At 44.7% G+C, this 14,261-nt stretch overlaps 1 long non-coding RNA gene across 1 annotated transcript in view; it reads left to right on the top strand.

The window, feature by feature from the left end:
* Nucleotides 1-14,261, top strand: part of LOC120374828 — a 129,873-nt gene that overhangs the window by 30,869 nt on the left and 84,743 nt on the right. Inside the window, exon 2 of the long non-coding RNA XR_005586263.1 lies at nt 7,360-7,541. This is a non-coding gene — a long non-coding RNA (uncharacterized LOC120374828). The remainder of the gene's footprint in view (nt 1-7,359; nt 7,542-14,261) is intronic.

The raw sequence follows: 14,261 nt of genomic DNA, 5'->3' as shown, positions 1-14,261 counted from the left end.
CTCTCCCCACTCCCTACCACCCACCCACCCACCCACACACACACACACACACACACACACACACACTCTCTCTCTCAGTATTTGGCAACAGAAACAGTGTACCCTCTGTTCCATTTTATGGGCTTGTGATGCATGTCCATAGTGGCTGCAGTTGGAACACACAAGACCCTGAAATTGTGTCTAGATAGAATATTGGAAGAGGAACTGATTTTAAAAATGTAAATGCAGCTGTAACTTTATCCATATAGAGTGTCCATGAGCCATTCCTCCTGCTGGGATCAGATGGATTCACGGGAAGGGGACAAATCTTCAGCATCTCCACCCCTAGTAACTGCAGCTGACAGCAGCATGGGCATAGTGGAGCCTCGGATACCGTTAAGCTAGAGAACCATGCTTCCGAAGAGCCATTGGATGCTAGCCAGCCCCCCTGCCCCTTCACCTAGCACTGTAAGGAATGTTAAGTCCACATGCAGTCCTATTCCATGCAGGTGTGTTAGGAAAGGAAGAGATTACCTGTACTTCCTTTTCCCCAAAGGCACCTCTCTCCTTGTTTCCAGTGACCCTGCTGGATTCTTTTGAAGTGGTTCCAATACAAGTGAAAAGGCTGAGAGCATCCTCTCCCCTGAGCCGTATGTTCTTAGCATCATAGTGATCCTTGGATTGTTCCAGTCTGGAACAGATTCAGAAGGTGGATCCTGGAGGTGAAGGCCAGTTCAAAAAACAGCTGAACTTATTTCTTCCAAATGAGCACAGCTGCAGAATGTTTTCTTTGCTAAACTGCTACCATCCCAAAGTTGTTAAAGGCACATTCAAGGCTGTATTCCTTCATTCAGGCCACCCCACTGGAAAGCAGTAAAAATCACAGCATATGGCATGCCTTGCTTAAAGCTGGAAAGAAGGGCTGGCTCATGCAAGACTATGAGGTTTTTAAATAAGAGCCACTGGAAAGTACACAGTCACTTCACACTGGCTACTGAAATTCTCGACACATCTGATTTTTCTCCTGCAGTCCATGGGCTTGGTGACCAACAGCCTTTCTCTTCATTTTGTAGCACAGGATTAGCTAAGGACTAATGGTTAACATTGGTGCCTGATCTTAACACCTCAGAGGCCTCATCGAACAGCTGCCCTGCTCTGTGGTCACAGTCTGGTCACGTCGTCTTTTCCCAGGGAAATGCTGGGGCCTAACAAGTGTTACGGTCACTGACTCAATGGCATTGTTAACAACCCCTGGAAAATTCATTCTAGGAAATTCCCACTGTAGCTCTCGAATCCCTGGCCCCAGAGTGCACAGGCCACCAGAGCAAAACCTTACATCAGGATCCTGCGAATGTAACTCAATTCCGACAAGCTATGGCAAGTCTGAGGAAAAACTACTTCCTTCCTTTGTTGCGCTTTTTCAGTAAAATGATTTACAGTAAATTGAGCCCATGACAAAACTTGATCCAGTGTTTAATAATAATAATAGGAGATAGGTATATCTCCTAGAACTGGAAGGGACCTTGAAAGGAGGGGAGAGATAGCTCAGTGGTTTGAGCATTGGCCTGCTAAACCCAGGGTTGTGAGCTCTATCCTTGAGGGGGGCCTTTTAGGGAAGTGGGGTAAAAATCTGTCTGGGGATGGTCCTGCTTTGAGCAGGGGGTTGGACTAGATGACCTCCTGAGGTCCCTTCCAACCCTGATATTCTATGAAAGGTCATTGAGTCCAGCCCCCCTGCCTTCACTATCAGGCCCAAATACTGATTTTTTTTTTTGTCCCAGATCCCTTAGTGCTGCTGTAATCAGGATGTGTTAAGTTTTTCACTTTAAAGCAGGGCTTCGCCCATCTGCTTGGCATGAAATCAAGCAGTATGACTTCCCCAAATGTACAGGTCAGTTTGAATTTTCTGTGGATTTTTTAACTACATTTGTTACTTCATGGAGTTGACATTTAATTAAAAACAGGGCCCCCATGTCTCACTTTTTTTGTACTTCTTTTGCTAACAATTGACATTATTATTATTCAAACTAAATAATTAACGATATCCTCTTCCCTGCTCTCACACTGCACTCTTAACCTGTGTCCGTGTGTCAGCACAGGATATCTGCTGAGGTGGTCATTTAAGTTTTGTACTCATGATGCTGTAAGAGAGATTAATACGATGTTCCTTGTAAGTTTCCTTATCAGTTGGAGGCAGAAGGAAGTTCTCTGAATATTTTGATTTTTGTCAGGCAGAATAGCACTGCATGGGTTTTGGGGTGTGGTTATGAGGAGCCTCATAATTTTGGCATTTCCTTGCTTTGGGGGATGTCACATTTACCCAATCTTAATCCCACTCAAAGCAAGGTGTCGTCTGTGGAATTTAATATAAACCCCAGAGGTAAGCCAACCCAGAAACCACCCATAGACTCACAACCCCGGCCCGCCGCTTACATCTCTGGTTTTAAGTAAAAATATATCCAAGGTTTTGTATAATGTAAAAGAGCAGCATGTGGGGTGGGTCAGAATCTGTAGCCGGTCAATCATCTGCCTTCTGTGGTACAGCCTATTTGATCATAAGTAATAGGCCCTCCTATTGGGTCACATAAATCTCTGGTGTAACACCATGGACTTCAGTGGAATAACACCAGCAATGAATCTTGCCCATTGTCTTTACAGCATGCAGCCCCATGGAAATAATTGGAGCAGGCATCCAATTCACTTCTCTTTATAGAATTAAAAATAGTGTATATGAATAGCAGCAAGTAGAAAATATAATACATGATGATTAGAGCCCTACCAAATTCGTGGCCATGAAAAATGTCACGGACCGTGAAATCTGGTTTTCCCCCTGTGAAGTCTGGTCTTTTGTGTGCTTTTATCCTATGCTATACGGATTTCACAGGGGAAACCAGCGTTTCTCAAATTGGGGATCTTGACTCAAAAGGGAGTTGCAGGGGATTTTCAGAGTTATTTTAGGGGGGGTTGCGGTATTGCCACCCTTACTTCTGCACTGCTTTCAGAGCTGGATGGCTGGAGAGTGGTGACTGCTGACTGAGAGCCCAGCTCTGAAGCCATCAGTGCAGAATTAAGAGTGGCAATACCATACCATGCCATCCTTACTTCTGCACTACTGCTGGCGGTGGCTCCCGACCAGCAGCCGCCACTCTCCAGGTTTCCAGCTCTGAAGGCAGAGCTGCCACCAGCAGCAACACAGAAGTAAGGGAAGCAGTACTGCAAATCCCTCCTGCAATAACACTGTGACCACCCCCCCAACTCGTTTTTTGGGTCAGGACCCCTACAATTACAACACCGTGTCATTTCAGATTTTAAATAGCTAAAATCATGAAACTGAGGATTTTTAAAATCCTGTGGCCGTGAAATTGGCCAAAATGGACTGAATTTGGTAGAGCCCTAATGACAATACTCCTGGCAAAACTGCACACAAAGTTCTGCTTTCCGTATTCTTTTTAATGCATCTAGAGCAGGCGTTAACTGCGATTAATCGACAGCCCTAATTTTGTGATATTTAATAGGAGTAATGGATGGAAATCCTGGGCCGACTGAAGTGAATGGCAAAATTCCCATAGCTCTCAATGGGGCTGGGTCCTACGCAATGTGTTTGTTTATTATGTGGGCAGAAGAAGATTTATAATAACTATTCATTTCCTCACTTTTAAGTGCTTGTGGTTGGGAATAAGACTGTGTGTGTGTGTGTGTGTGTGTGTGTGTGTTACTTAGCAACCTCAGCTGAGGATAAATAATCCTCCTTCCATTTCCAGTGTGCCTTTTCTCCAGAACACTTCGGTGCAAGACCATGCGTCCCTTCAGCCTCTAACCCTGCAGGATGGCAGTGTCAGTTTGCCAAGGGAGTATTTCTCCAGGGATATTTATCTGACAAGCAAAACCCATTCCCTCTATTTTTGGAGGGAAAGGGTGGTACCATGAAGAAACACCCAAAGAATATGACAATCTAGTATGAGCAGGAGGGAAAGCAAACACATGCAGCCACATGGAAATACCTGCACGTACATGAAACACTCATTCTTGGCTAAATGCTGCCGTAAGAAAAGCAGATAAGAGATAATAATAATAATAATAATAATAATTGGAGATATACCAATCTCCTAGAACTGGAAGGGACCTTGAAAGGTCATCTAGTCCAGCCCCTGCCTTCACTAGCAGGACCAATTTTTTCCCCACATCCCTAAGTGGCCTCCTCAAGGATTGAAAGTAAGTTACTCTGAAGACTTACCTTATAAAGAGAAGGTGATGGAGTGGTTCCTCCATAAAATATCTAGCAGTAAATGGAACTCAAAATATTGTTTTCTTTCATTGATGACACATTACATGCGGGCCCAAATCTGCAGTTCCTATTCCCATTGGACACCGTGGGAGTTTTGCCCGACTGAGGGAGGGGCTGGGATGGTATGTGTCTGATACCAGGGAAAATCAAGCCTCCACTCTTCTCTTGGCTATATCAAAAATTCCAGTTGAGGTTCTTCTTCTTCTTGCAACTGCTTATCCTAGTGCTATAGGGCCCTATGGCCCACCCCTCCACACTTGATGTAGTACATCCCAGTGCCAGAAGTGCCATTGGAGATAATGGGACTGTTCACAGGCTAAGCTGCTACTTGATGTGAGTATGGATGGCACAATATGGCTTGCAATAATGGAAGACACAGGCCCAGATTCTCCTATCCGCTAACGCTACTTTGGGCCATGTCTGTGGTGCGACATGGCCGTATGGCAGCAGAAGGCTCCAAAAGAATCTTTCCTGTGCAGGAATCTTTCCAGTGATGGAGGTTGTTAAAATCTTCAACATTTTCGTGAACTGAAAATTGAAAAGGAGAAAAGAAAAACCAGTTCAACTCAATGGGAACATTTTGTTTTGATTTTCACCATTTTTATTGTATTTTTGTTTTACTCTAAGCTTGAAATTCAAAAAGGAAAGTCATTTTGAACTGGCAAACTAGAATTTTTCATTTAAAAATGTTAAAATTGGATGTTTTGCCAACTTCAAAACTTTCTTTCCCAACAATTTTTCAAGCTGAGAAACTTGTCCAAACCCACCTATTACCCCCAAAACTTTTGTTTTGGATGACTTGGCTTTCTTTGACCAAAAAATGTTTTATCAAATTCCCAGCCAGCTCCACTGAAGACAGCCCAAACTGTGAAGCTGGGATCCAGATTTAGACCTTGTCTATAACCAGAATTCTACTGGTGTAGCTTTAAATGGGTTTTAAAAACCATCATACTTAAAATGGTGCAGTTAAAGCATCAGTTAGTGCCTAGGATGCTGGAGTGAGCCTCAGGAGGCCTGGGTTCCATTCCTACCTCCTCTTGACAATGTCACCTTGAGGAAGTTGTTTCTCCCGCTGCAAAATGGCAGCAATGCCAGTGGTCTCCACTGAGATCTGTGGGGGAGATGTTGTTATACTGATTGAGCTGAATCCATTTGAAATCACAACTTTCGTTAATCCCATGCAACTCCATTTGACACGTCCCCAGAGTTCAGGGGCAAGCAGATTGCAGCCTCTGGCTTGAGCCTGTCTCCAAAAGCAAATTTAGGGAAGACTTAAACAAATTCTTTTAAGCAAAATTAAATTAAAACATCATGTATGAGTAAATCCCTGGCAGGGATGAATTTACCTTCTGATTGTGTCTTTTCCCTTGTGTCTCCTTTTTGGCTTTTCTTTAATATGACACCAATTAAAACCTTTGACAACCGAATGGAAACAATTTGGAATCAGACTATATTAGATTTTCTCTCATTAACACTGCAGGCTATTTTGTCAGCTGTTAACAAACAGCTGGCTTGCACAGGCAGTGTCAAAACAAGTCCAAAAGATTACACCCTTTCACAGATAATTTTAACTAGGTTTGTCTTGTGGCATGGGCAAAAACACGGGAAGGAAGATAAACTATGGGTCAAATCCTCAGCTAGTGTAAATCAATATTGACTTATATGGATAGATGCAGATTCAAACCAGCTGAGGATCTGGCCCCTACAAATTTGAAAACTAATCTGACAGCACCTGTCTATTAATTCTGGCTCGGATAGCGCTAGATCCTTTAACAAACAGGCTGGCCAGACACAGTGCGAGTTTGTGCATCATAAAAGGGGATTCCCAGACAATAAAAGAATTAATTATAACTTGGATGGCCAACAATTTACAGCTTCCTGTTCAGAGCACGGGGCGCTGGCCAAATCTCTATCCCCGCGCTACAGCCAGTGGATAAAGTTTGTTTCAGATTTATGTTGTTGGCTGCCATGATGTCATTTCAGGGAGTTTTATTTCGGTAACTGTGTTAGCCCACTTTGGCAACCCCAGTCTCACTGCTGTTGCTCATTGGAATTTCCCATGTCTTGGTGAAACCTAGGAGCTTTGCCTTAGCTGTGATAAGACCGACATTTGGCTGAAGGGAATAAAGTAGTGAACAACAGAGTGTATAAGTGGATCGTGCAGATTGTAAACTGACCTCGCTAAGATACTTCACCCCCAGCCCTGGTATGAATTCGCTGTATCTGACCCACAGTAAGAGAGCCTGGGAGACAGAACTGGGATTTACTGGTGGTGTCCACACAAAACCAAAAATCTATTGTATTTGGATCCTATAATATGTGAAGGAAAGAATGAGACTGATAAAGCAAGGAGGGGTAGAGGCAGGTTCTGAGATACCTAAAACTGGAGAGAGAGAGAGAGGGCAGAGAATGGTCACCCAAGTATATTTCACATTATCTAGGTCCCAATTCAGGAAAGCACCTAAGGTCATATTTAGGTTTAAGTGTAAGTGGTCTCCTGATGTTTTCCTGAATCAGGGCAGTGGCACTTTTCATCCTAAAGGAGCCCAAAGCACCTCACAAACTGTATGCAGGCAGCACCTCTGAGATGCAGCCTCCCCTGGGAAGGGGAGTGGAAACCAGGGCATGCCTCCCAGCACAGCACTGGAGTATAGACAGGGTAATGTGGTGATGCTCAAAGCGTAAGCCTGTGGCTTTCAAGGGAAGGAACTCTCTGCTGACATCTATTGGTGAACTGGAGGAAGAAACCATCAGCCAAACTTCATTTGCATGTTTATTACCCACCATCCCAGTATGAACATTTTGTCCATTTTCTTTAAAAACCATTTAAGTTTTGGGTGTAAGGGTAATGAAATGCTGTTGTCCATATTGTGTGACTAGTCGGCAACAGAACTGTACTAAATATGCCCTAAGGGGTCACCCTAAATAAAGCCCAAGTCTTGCACTGTTGGGTAATGGAGGTTGGTCACAGCTCAGATGAGCTTCTTGTAAGGGGGATGGGCTAGATGGCAGGGATTTTTATGTGATGTTTATTTATCTTCAGTCATGATTCTGTGAAGAAAAAGTGAAAGTGACTCTTTATGGAAATTGTACAGGGCAACAACAAAGCTGAGTGAACTCTGGGGCGAGCCCCTCGCTACGCAGCACTGACAAAGCTGAAATCACTCTAGCTGGAGCATCCACACCAGACCAGGCAGAGTTCCCCTACGGGCTGGAGCTGGACCTGCCTGAACGCCCTCCTAGACCTTGGGACTTTGCTAACTACTGACAACAAACTGTGAGTGGGGTTCAGTGGGATGGGGAAAGTAATGTGTTAAAGGGAGATTTGGTCATCAGTTCACTGTGACAGGTGGGGAACAGTGGTGAGGACACTGCCAGAGATACTGGAGGGCGGGTATTTTACTGATTGCTTTAATGAATACATTGGTACTGTGTTCTTCCAAGATGATGCTGTGTTCCCTGTTCCCTTAATAAAGGTTTTCTTGTTTCATATGCAGACTCTGTGCTAGCAAGAGGGGAAGTACTGCCTGGTAAAGGTGCAATGGAAAGATAACTTCCCAGGCTTCTGGGGCAGGAGCTGGTGGGTTTGTTAATTTTAAGAGGAACCCATAGATAATTGAACTGGTTCATTTTTGCTGCTGCTAACACATGGCAGGAAATCATGTCAGTGACACAGGGTCCTAGAACATCAGGTGGTGAGTCCACTATACTGGGCGTGCCCCAACTGGATACCCTGGCTAGTATCTGCCTTTCCCTGCTGTCCCATCATGGCAATCGCATGTGGCTGAAAGCGTCTTGCTTTCTTTCCTTAACTTGAACTCCAGAGAGGGTGAAGGGCCCTCAGCTGTGGAACTTGTTCTCTCCTGCCATCTGCTGTAGCCCAAGGCTGCTGATGATTAGGATGCCCTGCAGGAAGTGTTGGGTCAGTCTGTCTCTTCTATAGAAAGGAATGAGCCTGATCCAGGAATTGCTGTGTGACCTTCTATGGCTGGTTTCTGTAGGAGGTCAGATCACAGCGGTCCCTTCTAACCTTAGACTCTAAATGAACAATATGGCCCCACAGCCAGAAGGAATAAAATAGATGGCGATGACAGAGGCAGGGGTGGGCAGCAGTTACTAATTTTAATTCCTGTCACCACGAAGGGTGCAAAGTGCCCTATAACAATGGGGCCTTCGTCCTGAGTACAGGCTTTGGGTGTTACTGTAATATACTTTATTATTAATTATGCATAAATATAAACTAGAGAGGGTCACACACTTTGTGGCTCACATAGGCCAAGCTCTGTGTGTTAGCTAACTTTTTAAAGTGCAAATGGTTTTGGGGTTTTTTTTTTTTAAAAACCACATAGAGTGAATCCATGAGGCGTCCTTGTGGCACCTTAGAGACTAACAAATTTATTTGGGCATAAGCTTTCATGGGCTAGAACCCACTTCATCAGATGCATGGAGTGGAAAATACAGGAGCAGGTATAAATACATGAAAGGATGAGACTTGCTTTATCAAGTGTGAGGTCAGTCTAATGAGAAATCAATTAACAACAGGATACCAAGGGAGGAAAAATAACTTTTGAAGTGGTAATGAGAGTGCCCGTTACAGACAGTCGACAAGAAGGTGTGAGTAACAGTAGGGAAAAATTAGTATTGGGGAAATTAGGTTTAGATTTTGTAATGACTCAACCACTCCCAGTCTTTATTCAGGCCTAATCTGATGGTATCCAGTCTGCAAATTAATTCTAGTTCTGCAGCTACATGTTGGAGTCTGTTTTTGAAGTCTTGTTTTTGTTGTTGAAGAATTGCCACTTTTAGGTCTGTTATTGAGTGACTAGAGAGGTTGAAGTGTTCTCCTACTGTTTTTTGAATGTTATGATTCCTGACGTCAGATTTGTGTCCATTTATTCTTTTGCATAGAGACTGCCCAGTTTGGCCAATATACATGACAGAGGCATTGCTGGCACATGATGGCATATATCACATGGGTAGATGTACAAGTGAACGAGCTCCTGATGGTGTGGCTGATGTTGTTAGGTGCTCTCATGGTGTCCCTTGAATAGATATGTGGACAGAGTTGGCACCGGGGTTTGTTACAGGGTTTGGTTCCTGGGTGGGTGTGGATATTCTGGGTAGGCTATAACCTCTAGCAATTTTACAGGGAAATTGGCTCCTAGAGCAACCTATGGTGGTCTTTAAGCAGCACGTAATTGATGACATGAGTACTATATTTTAAAAATTCAGTCCTGTGTAGCTATCAAATACTACACAAACTACTACCGGCATGTCTGCCAGTGGTTTGCACCCTGGTTCATACACAATGTCAGTAGCCATGCCAAGAGCACCATTGACCTGTCCTTTTTCTAGCCACAAGTTCGTTTTCACCATAACTCTGCTGCCAATACCAAGATACAGCTTAGCTTCTAGTCCTTGTGCTGCATCAGTCTCCTTTAGCAGCATCTGGCCCTAGTATATTATAGATTAGTTGCCATTGTATTTCTGAATGGTGGGAAGGGGGGTAGGTCAAACAGGATTGTAGTGTGGAGTTTTAAAAATGATTTGCTGAGCCAGTGCTGTGTGTGGATTTCATATAATTTTTAATAAGAATTTTTATTGTTGTCTCACATTGTAAATATGTCTTTGTATGACATAACTGGCATCTCTTCATGGAGACACAGTAATTTACTATCAGAGAAATAGTTACAGTAATTCCATCATTTGACATTAAGGAATTTAGGAAAAAAGAACTGGAAGCGATCTGGAATGTGTGGGCACTACCAGGTCTCAGTTGCCTGAATATTATCGTACTGCACCATGCTGTGCAAAAATATTAAAGATTTAGGGCCCAATCCTGGAACACTCTAAGCTGTCCCATTGAACTCAATGACTCTGATCCAAAGTTCATGGAAATCCGTGGAAAGATTTTTACTGACTTTAATGAGCTTTACTCATTTGTTCTGCTAGTCTCAGTAAAGATTGCTCATGTGAATAGGATTATAGGATCACGTGTTTAAATTATTCATTTCCATGCATTTGCAGCATTGTCTCAGATGCCTAATATTTTAAGGCAGCTGTCATCCAAAGTGACCTATAAGCTTATGAGAACTATTCCATAGCCATGAGTGAACAATGCAACTATAACAGTGTGTTCGAACTGAGCTCTGAGACCTGTTAGAAAGCATGTCTACCATGGAGAACTTATACAGAAATCAATGTTTGTAGATAGTTTGACCATTAGCTGACCTACACATAAACTTGTATCAAGAGTTGGTCAGGAATCTTCCATCGAAATTACTTTCTTTATACAGAAAATTCAATTTCTGCAAAGTTGAAATTTTCTACAGGGAACTTCGATTTTGCTGAAATTTTTTATTTTTCCAGCAGAAAAATTAAACTGTAATATTTCATTTCAATTCCAGACAAATTTATCCAAAACATATCAGGTTTTGAACTGAATAAAAGAAAATGTTTTGAATCAGTTCAGTATAAACTAGAATCTTTTGCGGTGCCTCATGGGAGTTGTAGTCTGCCTCCTGCACCCATTCTCCCCCTGGGCCAGGCTTCTTCATTGGACTACATCTCCCATGATGCACTGCAGTCTCCTGTCACTCTGAGTTTCATGGTGTATCATGGGAGTCACATGACTGTGGTGCATCATAGAGAGACATGGTGGGATGATGTAATACCCTTTATTGGTCCAACTTTTGTTGGTGAGAGAGACAAGCTTTTGAGCTTACACAGAGCTCTTCAGGTCCGGCAATGGATGGAGATCAGCACATAGAGATCTCATTGACTTCATGGCAACCTCAGTAAAAGCCTTGAGCCTGTGAGTCCCTGTGCAGTGCACAGCCCAAAGTTCAAAGTCATCACAAGCTCAAGTTTAAATAGAGGATACATATGAACACAAACCATGTTAAGTTGTAGGCATAACCCTCCACGCTGACCCAAAGTCAAGCCCCTAGGTGCCAGCTCCCCTTCCTCTCAAGTGCTCGGGGGGGGAGGGGGGGGAAGAGACATGCTCTGGGAAGAGATTGGGCATGTCTGCAGGGACAAGGGCGTAAGCATGATCCCAAGCACACACATGATGTGATTAGCTGTGTGCTTACCTCTTTGGCCTTTAACCTTAGCCTGCGTTCACAGTTCATACTTAGATGTGGGAGTCCGGGAGCAGATCCTTTGCTCTCGATTCACTCTGTTTGGAACTCGGTCAATCTCTTCCTTTCCCTGGCTCACCACCAGCTACTGGATCCAATGAAGTTCCATGTTCTACTGGGATCCAGGTTACACCAATCATCATTCTTATGGACTCCAGTAAACAGTGTTGCCAACTTCCAAGTTTTTATCACAAGTCTCACAATATTTGGTATTTACTTAAAGCCCCAGGTTCCTGGAGTCAGGTGAGTACATGAGAATCTCAGCTTTAATTTAGAAATAAAGTAAGTTTGTAGCCCTCCTGTTTGTGGAGAAAAACCTGCAAAGACTTTTGCAAACCATAAAGATTAGAGCACCAGAAAACAAGCAGATCCCCACGTTTATATTTTAAAAAAAAACTCATCATTTTTTCAGGCCTGCCTCATGCATTCTGGAGGAGATACAAGGCAAGGAAGAGTCATAGAGTTTAAGGCAAGACGGGACAAATGATTTAGTCTGACCTCCTGCTCATCACATATCATTAAACCCTGCCACATGCACACCAAGCCCATCAACCAGAATTAAACCAACATATTATAGCTCTCAGGAGACAAATCTACTGAGTGCCACAGGCAGAGAATAGGAGGGACCAACATGCACCAACATGCCTGAGTCTCTAGCAACGGCAAGGAACTGACTTAGTGAGATATACCCAGATGATGCTGGCAAGTGCCCTGCGCCCTATGCCAAAGAGGAAAGTGAACCCCATCCCAGTCTCTCTGCCAGTCTGACCTGGAGGAAAATTCCTTCCTAGCCCCAATATGGAAGCCACAAGGTAAACTGATACAATCTTTTAGAGCATGCCTTGTACTATTTAACCAATCTCCTAGCCTTAGACATCCTAGGCCTGCTGACAGAAACTACACAGGAGTCATATGCCAAGGCAACAAGGGCCACAAGCATGGGCCACTTTGGCTATCAGCAAATGAGGCAGCTGCCTAGGGTGGTAGGTTTCTTGGAGAAGCAGTTTTTCTAGGGTCTCCCAACCTGTTCTATGAGCTGTGAGTTGCAGAGTGCTCCACTGTGTTGTACTCTAACTGCCCCGTGATAGCCAAAGTGGGTGGAGGATAGTTTGCCTCTGGGGATTATCATTCTTTTCCTCCTTGATAGAAGTGATATTTGTGGGACATGCAGCCTGAATGGGGCAGCCCAGAGGGAGAGGAGGACAAAGCCACCTCAGGATTTTGGGCTGGCTGGTGGACAAAATGGCCCCCAGCAGTAGGTTGGCAACCTAGGGAGCTGTTTTAAGTAACAGCAACCCAGAGGTGCCCAGACTGATCATAGCATTGTCTGTTATAAATCTAAAGCAGATACACTCTCTCTAGGGGTTGCCAGGCATCTGGTTTTCGACTGGAATGCCCAGTTGAAAAAGGATTCTGGCAGCTCCAGTCAGTGGCACAGCAGGGCTAAGGCAGGCTCCCTGCCTCCCCTGGCTCTGCACAGCTCCCGGAAGCGGCCGGCATTTCCCCCTGGCTCTGAGGTGGAGGTGTGGCCACAGAGGTTCTGTGCGCTGTCCCCACCCTGAGCACTGGCTCCACAGCTTCCATTGGCCAGGAATCACGGCCAATGAGAGCTGCGGGGGTGGCACCTGCAGACGGGGGCAGGCACGCAGACCCACCTGGCCACGCCTCTGCCTAGGAGACGGAGAAAAATGCTGGCCACTTCCGGGAGCCGTCTGAGGTAAGCGCAGCCCAGAACCTGCACCCCAACCCCCTTTCCCAGATTGGAGCCCCCTACCACATCCAAACTCCCTTCTGGAGCCTGCACCCCATGCCCACTCTTGCACTCCTACCCCAGCCCAGAGCCCCCTCCCACACACTCAACCCCTAATTTCTGGCCCCACCCTAGAGCCCTCATCCCCTCCTGCACCCCAACCCACTGCCCAGCCCAGTGAAAATGGGTGAGGGTGGGGGAGAGTGAGAGACGGAGGAAGCGGGGATAGAGTGAGCGGGGGCAGGGCCTCAGAAAGGAGCAGGATAGGGGTGTTCGGTTTTCTGCAATCGGAAATTTGGCAAACCTAACCCTCTCCCATCGGAGGCTCCACTCCTGGCATGCCTCCTATTCTCACCCTGCCAGCTAAGGGGACTTCATGGCTCCTGTACACTGCTCTAGCAACACACTGGGTCTGTAGCAGAGGGGAGACCCCCTCTCAGGTTTTACATGAACCCTGATACTTGTTAATTATCATTATTGATTGTTTGACTGACTCATTGATTAGTGTCTCCCAGAGCCCCTAGTCAGTATTAGGCCTCCCCAGCGCTAGGCGCTGGACAAACACATGGGCCCTGATCCTCCGAAGTGTCTAACTCCCATTGAAACACCCCGGGGAGTTTGAAAATCTGCATCATAGTCCCTGTCCCAAAGAGCCTACAATCCAATGAATCAGTTGTTACATGAATTAATGTTTATCTATTAAAATGGAATGAAAGTCATTCTTCCAAGTTACAGCGCTAAGCAATGAGAGTAAATAAAGGAACAGTTCAGTTTTTGCATAGCTCGGTGTAGCAGCAGTAGAAATGGCAGAATTGACAGCTCCCATATGCACAGAGTGTTCAAGTCTATGAACAAATATTTAAAAATAAAAATCTTTAGGTGGTAGGTTTCACAGGGGGTTATTTTGGCCCCTTGCTAGAAGTTAGCTCCTACCCGTCAAAGCCAGCTCATCAAATAGCAACCGTATGACGTTAAATGTTTCTGCAGTCTGGCATAACAGAAATAAGGTGGGTGAAGCAATGTCCTTTATTGGACCAGTTTCTGTTGGTAAGAGAGACAAACTTTCGAACTGACCGAGCTCTTCTTCAGCCTGTGCTTCTGGTGC

Source organism: Mauremys reevesii, linkage group 11, assembly GCF_016161935.1.
Source record: "Mauremys reevesii isolate NIE-2019 linkage group 11, ASM1616193v1, whole genome shotgun sequence".
Classification (NCBI taxonomy): domain Eukaryota; kingdom Metazoa; phylum Chordata; order Testudines; family Geoemydidae; genus Mauremys; species Mauremys reevesii.
The sequence above is the reverse complement of the archived record's forward strand: the minus strand, read 5'-3'. Positions and strand labels throughout refer to the sequence as shown.